The sequence below is a fragment of the Drosophila biarmipes genome, unplaced genomic scaffold (genome assembly GCF_025231255.1).
Source record: "Drosophila biarmipes strain raj3 unplaced genomic scaffold, RU_DBia_V1.1 ptg000017l, whole genome shotgun sequence".
NCBI classification, from domain to species: domain Eukaryota; kingdom Metazoa; phylum Arthropoda; class Insecta; order Diptera; family Drosophilidae; genus Drosophila; species Drosophila biarmipes.
In genome coordinates this window covers 5,208,978-5,221,676 of record NW_026114535.1, presented here as the reverse complement: position 1 = coordinate 5,221,676, position 12,699 = coordinate 5,208,978, and positions in this window count along the sequence as shown.

Genomic DNA, 12,699 nt, shown 5'->3' with positions numbered 1-12,699 from the left:
ATTGGACTTCTTTAAATGATTTTTTGAGATCCTACCGACTGCTCCAGACTTGGGTCCCAAAATCGGAGTATCCTGAATTGTGAAAACTGCCGGTAGACAGAACAGCGGCTCGTTCTAATTGTTTAGTCTACAAGCTGAGGTTTTTGTTTCATGGTAATTTTCCTATAGCTTCTTTATAGCTTGGTAATTTTCCATTGGCTGGTTTACAATTAAATTTGGATTTTTATTTCTTAGATAGTGACTTTATTATTTTTTTAATGGGTGTCTCGAGGGTGACTGCGTGTATGTGTGGGTGTGTAGACATGTGCATAGGAGTGCAACTATAAATATGTCACTCCCCCATTCGTTGAATTTGGCCTGTCTCCAGGATGATAATTTCACATTACAGGACAAAATTTTAAATTAGTTTTCTTATATGTTAATTGGATTAGGTTTTCAACTTCTGTACATTGTGGTGTTCTTCTTTTGGTTTTACATATTTTACAATTAGTTTTCTTGGTATACCCTAAATTTATACCATAAATACAATAAAATGCCTATAATAATAATTACAAAGGTTGATAAAGTAATGGTTTGAAATACATTATACATTTTGTATGTGATTCAATTATTTCTTTAGTTTGAATATATGACAATGGTTCCAATTAACGCTATATGTTTAGTCAAACATTGAGTTTGAAAAGGTGTATTCATCTAACTGTATTGAACAATTAAAAATTTTAACAATACCATTTTCGATAATGACAATTTCTTTAATTATGGAATTTTGATTTAACAATGATTTTGCATGCCGGTAAAACATAAAAAAGTAAACATAATTAATTTGGAAATTTAATACATATTTTCTTGTCTACTTATTTTGTTTATAACGACATAGAATTTAATAAAGAAATGATGAAAATTGTAACTGAAGCATCTAGCATAAGTGCTGGTTTATGGTTGGGATAAAAGATTTCTTTGAATTTGGTATATCTATTCTCAATATCTGATTTACTTATATAATTTTTAACTTTTATTTACTTTTTTATCTTTTTATATGTGAAATACCGTTCTTACTAGTTGTTATTTGAGTTTGAACAAATGCTCATTTGGCGTCTCAATATATGTATGTTATACACTAATGTATAAAATTTAAAATGATAAAAATTTGGTTGCCTACCATATACAAATCCATAACAAATTTTTAGCTTATATATTGAATTTCTGGGGCTATGTCAAAAGTCATTTTAGTATTTCCATATTATGTTTTGGCAATATTACAAATTTATTTATGCGCTAATCAAATTCTTGAGCCATAAATTTTAGTAAAAATAACTTTATTTAATATTTTTATTCTTAAACTGTTAATAATTTTTATATTTGAAGAACACCGACTGTCTATTGACAAATCTCAAACTGAACTCTCTCTACTTACTTCGGTTTTGAGCTTATCGGAGTATCCTGAGTTGTGGGAACGTGCCGATTGTCTGAACAGCCGCTCGTTCTAATTGTTTAGTCTACAAGCTGTTTTTGTTTCATGGTAATTTTCCTACAGCTTGTTTATAGCTTGGTAACTTTCCATTGGCTTGTTTACAATTAATAATAGATTCTAATTTCTAATATAATTTATTATATTTTTAATGCTCGTCTCGAGGGTTTTTTTCAATATATACATTTTTAATATTAGATTAAGTGCGTATTGACCGATTTGGATTTTTGATTTTTAATTTATTTTTGTTTTGAATATAGGCACTTATTTTTTTTTATAATGCGCTTATTGACCGATTTTCATTTTATTCAAATTTCTTCGTGCGAATTATATACACATATATTTTTTTGCGGACCTCTTTTTATTGTCCATGTTTGTTTACGGAATATAATCTGATTAAGATAAACTAATTAAATTCTTGCACCATAAGTTAAAAAAAACGTTATTTACTTTCTTATTCATAAACTGGTTAGGATTTTTATATTTGAAGAACACCGACTTTCTATTGACAAATCTCAAACTGAACTTGCTATCTAACTCATACTTCATTTACGATCATACCTCGGTTTTGAGCTTTAGAGCTTTTGTGAGGGGGTTTTGTTGCTATTGAGTGACTCTGTAACTTTGGATTTTAGACTTTAGACTTGGGTCCCAAAATCGGAGTATCCTGAGTTGTGGGTACATGCGGATAGTCTGAAAGCGGTGTAATTGTTTCGTCTTCAAGGTGAGGTCTTTGTTTCATGGTAATTTTCCTATAGCTTCTTTATAGCTTTGTAATTTTCCATTGGCTTGTTTACAATTAAATTATAATACTTATTTCTTAGAGAGCAACTTTATTAAATGATTTATTTTTTGGGGGTCTTTGGTATTTGGAAATTTATACGGTCACTTATTTTTTGGGTTTGGTTTTATACCTGTAGTTATTACTACGTGACCTACGAATTCGGTTTTTATTTTTATAAATTTGCATTTATCTAATTGTAATTTTAAATTGGCATCTCGTAGTTTTTGGAATACTTTCTTTAATGATTTAATATGTTCTTCCAATAAAGTGGAAAAGATCATATACAGATATACTAAAAAAATTTTATAGATAATACATATGTTCATATATCTTTGGAAAGTAGCGGGGGCGTTTTTAAGGCCAAATGGCATTCGAGTATATTCGTAATGACCATGTTTGGTTGATAATGCCGTTTTATTTGATGGAATCCTTCAGACATCTACCTAATTTGTTCAATATTTCGTCCATTCTGGGTACTGAAAATTTATCATTGATAGTAATACTAATCTGAATTTCATTTTTCCTGATGCATCGATCTTTTTGGAACTATTCAGATTAATAAACAATAGATCGATTTTGATTAAGGAATTATTCCCTGTTCAATCATTAGAGCTGCTTTTGTAGTTACCCAAGAAATGGATTTCTCTGCTTCGATCACTGCTTGCGCTGAGTCAACAATGTTCCTTCCGATGGCTCCATTAATGATGTGAGTTTGTCTGGCATCTTGAGTAGGGTAGGAGGTACTACTTAACCCTGGCGATATACCGACTGAGCTCTGCTAGATTTCCATCAAAGTATGGCAATTCCTTTATTTGTCCCATCAATTGATTTAAATGAATCTCGTACAGCTGTAGTAGCACTGATGGATTAGCCATTTTGTCGTTTTCTTTTTGTTTTCAATATAGGCATTTTTAATTTTAGATTAAGTGCGGCTTGACCGATTTGGATTTTTGACTTTTAATTTATTTTTGTTTTCAATATAGGCACTTAAATTTTTTTTAATTAAGCGCGTATTAACCGATTTGTATTTTATTCTAATTCCTTCGTGCGAATGATTTACACATATATTCTTTTGCGGTCTCTTGTTATTGTCCTTGTTTGTTCACGGAATTTACTCTGATCAGGATGAACTATTCGTATAGTCTTATCCTTCTTTTGATCAGTACAGGTGACTTTTTTAAACGATTTTTTGAGATTCTACCGACTGGGCTAATTAAATTCTTGCACCATGAATTTAAGTTTAAAAAAAACTTAATTTAATTTCTTATTCTTAAACTTGTTAAAATTTTATATTTGAAGAACACCGACTTTCTATTGACAAATCTCAAACTGAACTCGCTCTCTAACTCCTACTTCATTTACGATCATACCTCGGTTTTGAGCTTTAGAGCTTTTGTGAGTGGGTTTTGTTGCTATTGAGTGACTCTGTAACTTTGGATTTTAGACTTCAGACTTGGGCTCCAAAATCGGAGTATTCTGAGTTGTGGGAACGTGCGGATAGTATGAAAGCGGCTTGTTCTAATTGTTTAGTCTACATGCTGAGGTTTTTGGTTAATGGTAATTTTCCTATAGCTTCTTTATAGCTTGGTATCTTTCCATTGGCTTGTTTACAATTAAATTTGGATACTCTTAGATATTCTTAGATATTTGGATATTCTTAGAGAGCGACTATATTATTTTTTTAATGGGTGTCTCGAGGGTGACTACGTGTATGTGTGGGTGTGTAGACATGTGCTTAGGAGTGCAACTATAAATATGTCACTCCCCCTCCGTTGAATTTGGCCTGTACTTCTGTACTTTGTGGTGTTTTTTCTTTTGGTTTTAAATATTTTAAAATTAGTTTTATTGGTATGCTCTAAAATTTATACCATAAATACAATAAAAATAAAAGTAATGGTTTGAAATACATTATAAATTTTTTATGTGATTCAATTATTTCTTTTTTGTTTGAATATATGGCAATGATTCCAATTAAACTCTCTGTGTTTAGTCCTAACATTGAGTTTGAAAGAGTGTATTCATCAAACTGTATTGAACTGCATTTCGACAATGGCAATTTCTTTATTAATAGATTTTTTATTTAGCAATGATTTGGAATATCGCATATCAACATAAATAATATGGATAGTTTTATAAGTTTCAGTGAATTTACATTCAAATTTTCTTGTCTAATTATTTTGTTTATAAATACATAGTTTAATAAAGAAATGATGAAAATAGTAACTGACAAATGCATGTAGCATTATGTTTGGTTTTATGATTGTAAGTATAAAGGATTAGTTCGAATTTTGAATATCTATTCTCTATATCTGATTCACTTTATATGATTCTTAACTTTTTATTTACTGTTTTGTGGAATCTTTCTATATCTGAAACAATATTTGTCTATGCATGATAAAAATTGTTGGTTGCCTACCATAGAAAAATCCATAACAAATTTTTACCTTATATTTTCAATTTCTGGGGTAATTTCAATTGTCATTTTAGTATTTCCATTTTCTGTTTAGGCAATATTACAAATTTCACATTAATTTATTATATTTTTAATTAATTTTTGATAATCAGGAAAATAATATTTTTCTCTGAACCATTTGGACGTTTTCTCAATCTCAAAAAACGTTATTACTTTCTTAGTCATAAACTGGTTAGGATTTTTATATTTGAAGAACACCGACTTTCTATTGACAAATCTCAAACTGAACTCGCTATCTAACTCATACTTCATTTACGATCATACCTCGGTTTTGAGCTTTAGAGCTTTTATGAGTGGGTTTTGTTGCTATTGAGTGACTCTGTAACTTTGGATTTTAGACTTTAGACTTGGGTCCCAAAATCGGAGTATCCTGAGTTGTGGGTACGTGCGGATAGTCTGAAAGCGGCTCGTTCTAATTGTTTAGTCTACAAGCTGAGGTTTTTGTTTCATGGTAAATTTCCTATAGCTTCTTTATAGGTTGGTAATTTTCCATTGGCTTGTTTACAATTAAATTTGGATACTTATTTCTTAGAGAGCGACTTTATGAAATGATTTATTTTTTGGGGGTCTTTGGTATTTGGAAATTTATACGGTCACTTATTTTTTGGGTTTGGTTTTATACCTGTAGTTATTACTACGTGACCTACGAATTCGGTTTTTATTTTTATAAATTTGCATTTATCTAATTGTAATTTTAAATTAGCATCTCGTAGTTTTTGGAATACTTTCTTTAATGATTTAATGTGTTCTTCCAATAAAGTGGAAAAGATCATAATATCATATACAGATATACTAAAAAATTTTTATAGATAATACATATGTTCATATATCTTTGGAAAGTAGCGGGGGCGTTTTTAAGGCCAAATGACATTCGAGTATATTCGTAATGACCATGTTTGGTAGAGAATGCCGTTTTATTTGTTGGAATCCTTCAGACATCTACCTAATTTGTTCAATATTTCGTCCATTCTGGGTACTGAAAATTTATCATTGATAGTGATTTCATTTTAATTTTTGTAGTCTAATACTAATCTGAATTTCATTTTTCCTGATGCATCGATCTTTTTGGAACTATCCAGATTGATGAACAATAGATCGATTTTGATTAAGGAATTATTCCCTGTTCAATCAATAGAGCTGCTTTTGTTTGTAGTTACCCAAGAGTTGGATTTCTCTGCTTCGATCACTGCTTGCGCTGAGTCAACAATGTTCCTTCCGATGGCTCCATTAATGATGTGAGTTTGTCTGGCATCTTGAGTAGGGTAGGAGGTACTACTTAACCCTGGCGATATACCGACTGAGCTCTGCTAGATTTCCATCAAAGTATGGCAATTCCTTTATTTGTCCCATCAATTGATTTAAATGAATCTCGTACAGCTGTAGTAGCACTGATGGATTAGCCATTTTGTCGTTTTCTTTTTGTTTTCAATATAGGCATTTTTAATTTTAGATTAAGTGCGGCTTGACCGATTTGGATTTTTGACTTTTAATTTATATTTGTTTTCAATATAGGCACTTAAAATTTTTTTAATTAAGCGCGTATTAACCGATTTGTATTTTATTCTAATTCCTTCGTGCGAATGATTTACACATAGATTCTTTTGCGGTCTCTTGTTATTGTCCTTGTTTGTTCACGGAATTTACTCTGATCAGGATGAACTATTCGTATAGTCTTATCCTTCTTTTGATCAGTACAGGTGACTTTTTTAAACGATTTTTTGAGATTCTATCGACTGGGCTAATTAAATTCTTGCACCATGAATTTAAGTTTAAAAAAACTTAATTTAATTTATTATTCTTAAACTTGTTAAAATTTTATATTTGAAGAACACCGACTTTCTATTGACAAATCTCAAACTGAACTCGCTCTCTAACTCCTACTTCATTTACGATCATACCTCGGTTTTGAGCTTTAGAGCTTTTGTGAGTGGGTTTTGTTACTATTGAGTGACTCTGTAACTTTGGATTTTAGACTTCAGACTTGGGCCCCAAAATCGGAGTATCCTGAGTTGTGGGAACGTGCGGATAGTCTGAAAGCGGCTTGTTCTAATTGTTTAGTCTACATGCTGAGGTTTTTGGTTAATGGTAATTTTCCTATAGCTTCTTTATAGCTTGGTAATTTTCCATTGGCTTGTTTACAATTAAATTTGGATACTTATTTCTTAGAGAGCGACTATATTATTTTTTTTAATGGGTGTCTCGAGGGTGACTACGTGTATGTGTGGGTGTGTAGACATGTGCTTAGGAGTGCAACTATAAATATGTCACTCCCCCATCCGCTGAATTTGGCCTGTACTTCTGTACTTTGTGGTGTTTCTTCTTTTGGTTTTAAATATTTTAAAATTAGTTTTATTGGTATGCTCTAAAATTTATACCATAAATACAATAAAAATAAAAGTAATGGTTTGAAATACATTATAAATTTTGTATGTGATTCAATTATTTCTTTTTTGTTTGAATATATGGCAATGATTCCAATTAAACTCTCTGTGTTTAGTCCTAACATTGAGTTTGAAAGAGTGTATTCATCAAACTGTATTGAACTGCATTTCGACAATGGCAATTTCTTTATTAATGGATTTTTTATTTAGCAATGATTTGGAATATCGCATGTCAGTAAAATATTGGGTTCAACATAAATAATATGGATAGTTTTATAAGTTTCAGTGAATTTACATTCAAATTTTCTTGTCTAATTATTTCGTTTATAAATACATAGTTTAATAAAGAAATGATGAAAATAGTAACTGACAAATGCATGTAGCATTATGTTTGGTTTTATGATTGTAAGTATAAAGGATTAGTTCGAATTTTGTATATCTATTCTCTATATCTGATTCAATTTATATGATTCTTAACTTTTTATTTATTGTTTTGTGGAATCTTTCTATATCTGAAACAATATTTGTCTATGCATGATAAAAATTGTTGGTTGCCTACCATAGAAAAATCCATAACAAATTGTTACCTTATATTTTCAAATTTCTGGGGTAATTTCAATTGTCATTTTAGTATTTCCATTTTCTGTTTAGGCAATATTACAAATTCCACATTAATTTATTATATTTTTAATAAATTTTTGATAATCAGTAAAATAATATTTTTCTCTGAACCATTTGGACGTTTTCTCAATCTCAAAAAACGTTATTACTTTCTTAGTCATAAACTGGTTAGGATTTTTATATTTGAAGAACACCGACTTTCTATTGACAAATCTCAAACTGAACTCGCTATCTAACTCATACTTCATTTACGATCATACCTCGGTTTTGAGCTTTAGAGCTTTTATGAATGGGTTTTGTTGCTATTGAGTGACTCTGTAACTTTGGATTTTAGACTTTAGACTTGGGTCCCAAAATCGGAGTATCCTGAGTTGTGGGTACGTGCGGATAGTCTGAAAGCGGCTCGTTCTAATTGTTTAGTCTACAAGCTGAGGTTTTTGTTTCATGGTAATTTTCCTATAGCTTCTTTATAGGTTGGTAATTTTCCATTGGCTTGTTTACAATTAAATTTGGATACTTATTTCTTAGAGAGCGACTTTATGAAATGATTTATTTTTTGGGGGTCTTTGGTATTTGGAAATTTATACGGTCACTTATTTTTTGGGTTTGGTTTTATACCTGTAGTTATTACTACGTGACCTACGAATTCGGTTTTCATTTTTATAAATTTGCATTTATCTAATTGTAATTTTAAATTAGCATCTCGTAGTTTTTGGAATACTTTCTTTAATGATTTAATGTGTTCTTCCAATAAAGTGGAAAAGATCATAATATCATATACAGATATACTAAAAAATTTTTATAGATAATACATATGTTCATAAATCTTTGGAAAGTAGCGGGGGCGTTTTTAAGGCCAAATGACATTCGAGTATATTCGTAATGACCATGTTTGGTAGAGAATGCCGTTTTATTTGTTGGAATCCTTCAGACATCTACCTAATTTGTTCAATATTTCGTCCATTCTGGGTACTGAACATTTATCATTGATAGTGATTTCATTTTAATTTTTGTAGTCTAATACTAATCTGAATTTCATTTTTCCTGATGCATCGATCTTTTTGGAACTATCCAGATTGATGAACAATAGATCGATTTTGATTAAGGAATTATTCCCTGTTCAATCAATAGAGCTGCTTTTGTTTGTAGTTACCCAAGAGTTGGATTTCTCTGCTTCGATCACTGCTTGCGCTGAGTCAACAATGTTCCTTCCGATGGCTCCATTAATGATGTGAGTTTGTCTGGCATCTTGAGTAGGGTAGGAGGTACTACTTAACCCTGGCGATATACCGACTGAGCTCTGCTAGATTTCCATCAAAGTATGGCAATTCCTTTATTTGTCCCATCAATTGATTTAAATGAATCTCGTACAGCTGTAGTAGCACTGATGGATTAGCCATTTTGTCGTTTTCTTTTTGTTTTCAATATAGGCATTTTTAATTTTAGATTAAGTGCGGCTTGACCGATTTGGATTTTTGACTTTTAATTTATTTTTGTTTTCAATATAGGCACTTAAATTTTTTTTAATTAAGCGCGTATTAACCGATTTGTATTTTATTCTAATTCCTTCGTGCGAATGATTTACACATATATTCTTTTGCGGTCTCTTGTTATTGTCCTTGTTTGTTCACGGAATTTACTCTGATCAGGATGAACTATTCGTATAGTCTTATCCTTCTTTTGATCAGTACAGGTGACTTTTTTAAACGATTTTTTGAGATTCTACCGACTGGGCTAATTAAATTCTTGCACCATGAATTTAAGTTTAAAAAAAACTTAATTTAATTTCTTATTCTTAAACTTGTTAAAATTTTATATTTGAAGAACACCGACTTTCTATTGACAAATCTCAAACTGAACTCGCTCTCTAACTCCTACTTCATTTACGATCATACCTCGGTTTTGAGCTTTAGAGCTTTTGTGAGTGGGTTTTGTTGCTATTGAGTGACTCTGTAACTTTGGATTTTAGACTTCAGACTTGGGCCCCAAAATCGGAGTATCCTGAGTTGTGGGAACGTGCGGATAGTCTGAAAGCGGCTTGTTCTAATTGTTTAGTCTACATGCTGAGGTTTTTGGTTAATGGTAATTTTCCTATAGCTTCTTTATAGCTTGGTAATTTTCCATTGGCTTGTTTAAAATTAAATTTGGATACTTATTTCTTAGAGAGCGACTATATTATTTTTTTTAATGGGTGTCTCGAGGGTGACTACGTGTATGTGTGGGTGTGTAGACATGTGCTTAGGAGTGCAACTATAAATATGTCACTCCCCCATCCGTTGAATTTGGCCTGTACTTCTGTACTTTGTGGTGTTTCTTCTTTTGGTTTTAAATATTTTAAAATTAGTTTTATTGGTATGCTCTAAAATTTATACCATAAATACAATAAAAATATAATAATACTTACAAAAGTTGTTAAAGTAATGGTTTGAAATACATTATAAATTTTGTATGTGATTCAATTATTTCTTTTTTGTTTGAATATATGGCAATGATTCCAATTAAACTCTCTGTGTTAAGTCCTAACATTGAGTTTGAAAGAGTGTATTCATCAAACTGTATTGAACTGCACTTCGACAATGGCAATTTCTTTATTAATGGATTTTTTATTTAGCAATGATTTGGAATATCGCATGTCAGTAAAATATTGGGTTCAACATAAATAATATGGATAGTTTTATAAGTTTCAGTGAATTTACATTCAAATTTTCTTGTCTAATTATTTCGTTTATAAATACATAGTTTAATAAAGAAATGATGAAAATAGTAACTGACAAATGCATGTAGCATTATGTTTGGTTTTATGATTGTAAGTATAAAGGATTAGTTCGAATTTTGTATATCTATTCTCTATATCTGATTCACTTTATATGATTCTTAACTTTTTATTTACTGTTTTGTGGAATCTTTCTATTTCTAAAACAATATTTGTCTATGCATGATAAAAATTGTTGGTTGCCTACCATATAAAAATCCATAACAAATTTTTACCTTATATTTTGAATTTCTGGGGTAATTTTAATTGTCATTTTAGTATTTCCATTTTCTGTTTAGGCAATATTACAAATTTCACATTAATTTATTATATTTTTAGTTAATTTTTGATAATCAGGAAAATAATATTTTTCTCTGAACCATTTGGAAGTTTTCTCAATCCCTAGGTGTAGAACTTCTCCATGTCGTTTTAGAATTTTTCTTTAAAGTCTGTGTACGTAAGAATATCTTCAGTCTTGTTGTACATCACACTAGTTTCATTGAATGATTTGCACTTATAATTTATATGCAAGCTTTCTGAAATATGATAAAATCTGAGTCGTCATGGAAATAAATTCCACTCTTTTTGGTACATAATCATTTTTTAAATTATTTCATTTGCTGAAGTTTCTGTCATTTCCTTAAGGCCAAGTGGCATTCGAGTATATTCGTAATGACCATGTTTGGTTGAGAATGCCGTTTTAGCTGATTCTGGTTCCATTTAAATTTGAGAAATCCTTTAGCTAAATCAATGGTTATGAAATATTGACATCTACCTAATTTGTTCATTATTTTCTCCATTCTGGATACTAGGAATTTATCATTGATAGTGATTGCATTCTAATCTGAATTTCATTTTTCCTAGTGCGTCGCTCTTTTTTTGAACTATCATGATCGGTGAACAATTAAGGTATTTTGATTTAAGAATTATTCCCTGTTCAATCATTAGAGCTGCTTTTGTAGTTACCCAAGCGTTGGATTTTTTCTGCTTTGATCACTGCTTGCGCTGAGTCGACAATGGTCCTTGGCATCTTGAGTAGGGTATACTTGTAGGAGGTACTCAACCCTGGCGATATACGGACTTAGCTCTGCTAGATTTCCATCAAAGTATGGCCATTCCTTTATTTGTCCGATCAATTGATTTAAATGAATCTCGGACAGCTGTGGTAGCACTGATGGATTAGCTATTTCGTCGCTTTCTTTTTGTTTTCAATATTGGCATTTTTAATTTCAGATTAATTGCGTGTTGATAGATTTGGAGTTTTGATTTTTAATTTATTTTTATTTTCAATATAGACACTTAAACTTTCTTTAATTAAGCGTGTATTGACCGATTTGGATTTTATTCTAATTTCTTCGCGCGAATGATTTACACATAGATTCGATTTCTTTTTATTGTCCTTGTTTGTTCACGGAATTTACTCTGATAAGGATAAACTATTCGTATAGTCTTATCCTTGTTTTGATCAGTACATGTAACTTTTTTAAACGATTTTTTGAGATTCTACCGACTGCGCCAATTAAATTCTTGCACCATAAATTTAAGATAAAAAAAAGTTATTTAACTTCTTATTCTTAAACTGGTTAGGTTTTTTATATTTGAAGAACACCGACTTTCTATTGACGAATCTCAAACTGAACTCGCTCTCTAACTCCTACTTCATTTACTATCATACCTCGGTTTTGAGTTTTAGAGCTTTGGATTTTAGACTCCAGGCTGTTTATAGCTTGGTAATTGTCCATTGCACTATTGTCCAGAACCCGTTTTTTGGCATAACGTCGATTTTTTAGTCAATATATCGTTGTTTTCTTGTTTTTATCTTAAAGTAAATTCTTCATACATTATAAAAATGTTAATTAAAAACTTTAAATGTGCCACCAAAGCTTATTGTGAGCTTTTAAAAGTGCGATTGCGATCAGCTGATTTAGAAATTCGCGCCAAAATATTTACACGGTTAAATTAAGTCCGAAAAATTAAACTAAAATATGGAAAATAATCCTCAAGGTATGCACTATTTAATGTATATTGTTATTTTTTGTGTAGTTCTACGTATTTAGTGTTGTGTAATGTACAATTTATGTGTATGTTTTTAGAAAACTAACATGCGTTCTCCGTATTTCGTGGAATATAACTAATGAGCTGCTCCATGCTAACTAATTGGTCCAGAATGTACTTGTGAGTGTTGTCTTTAGCCACAAACCAAAAACTCATCCCCGTTCG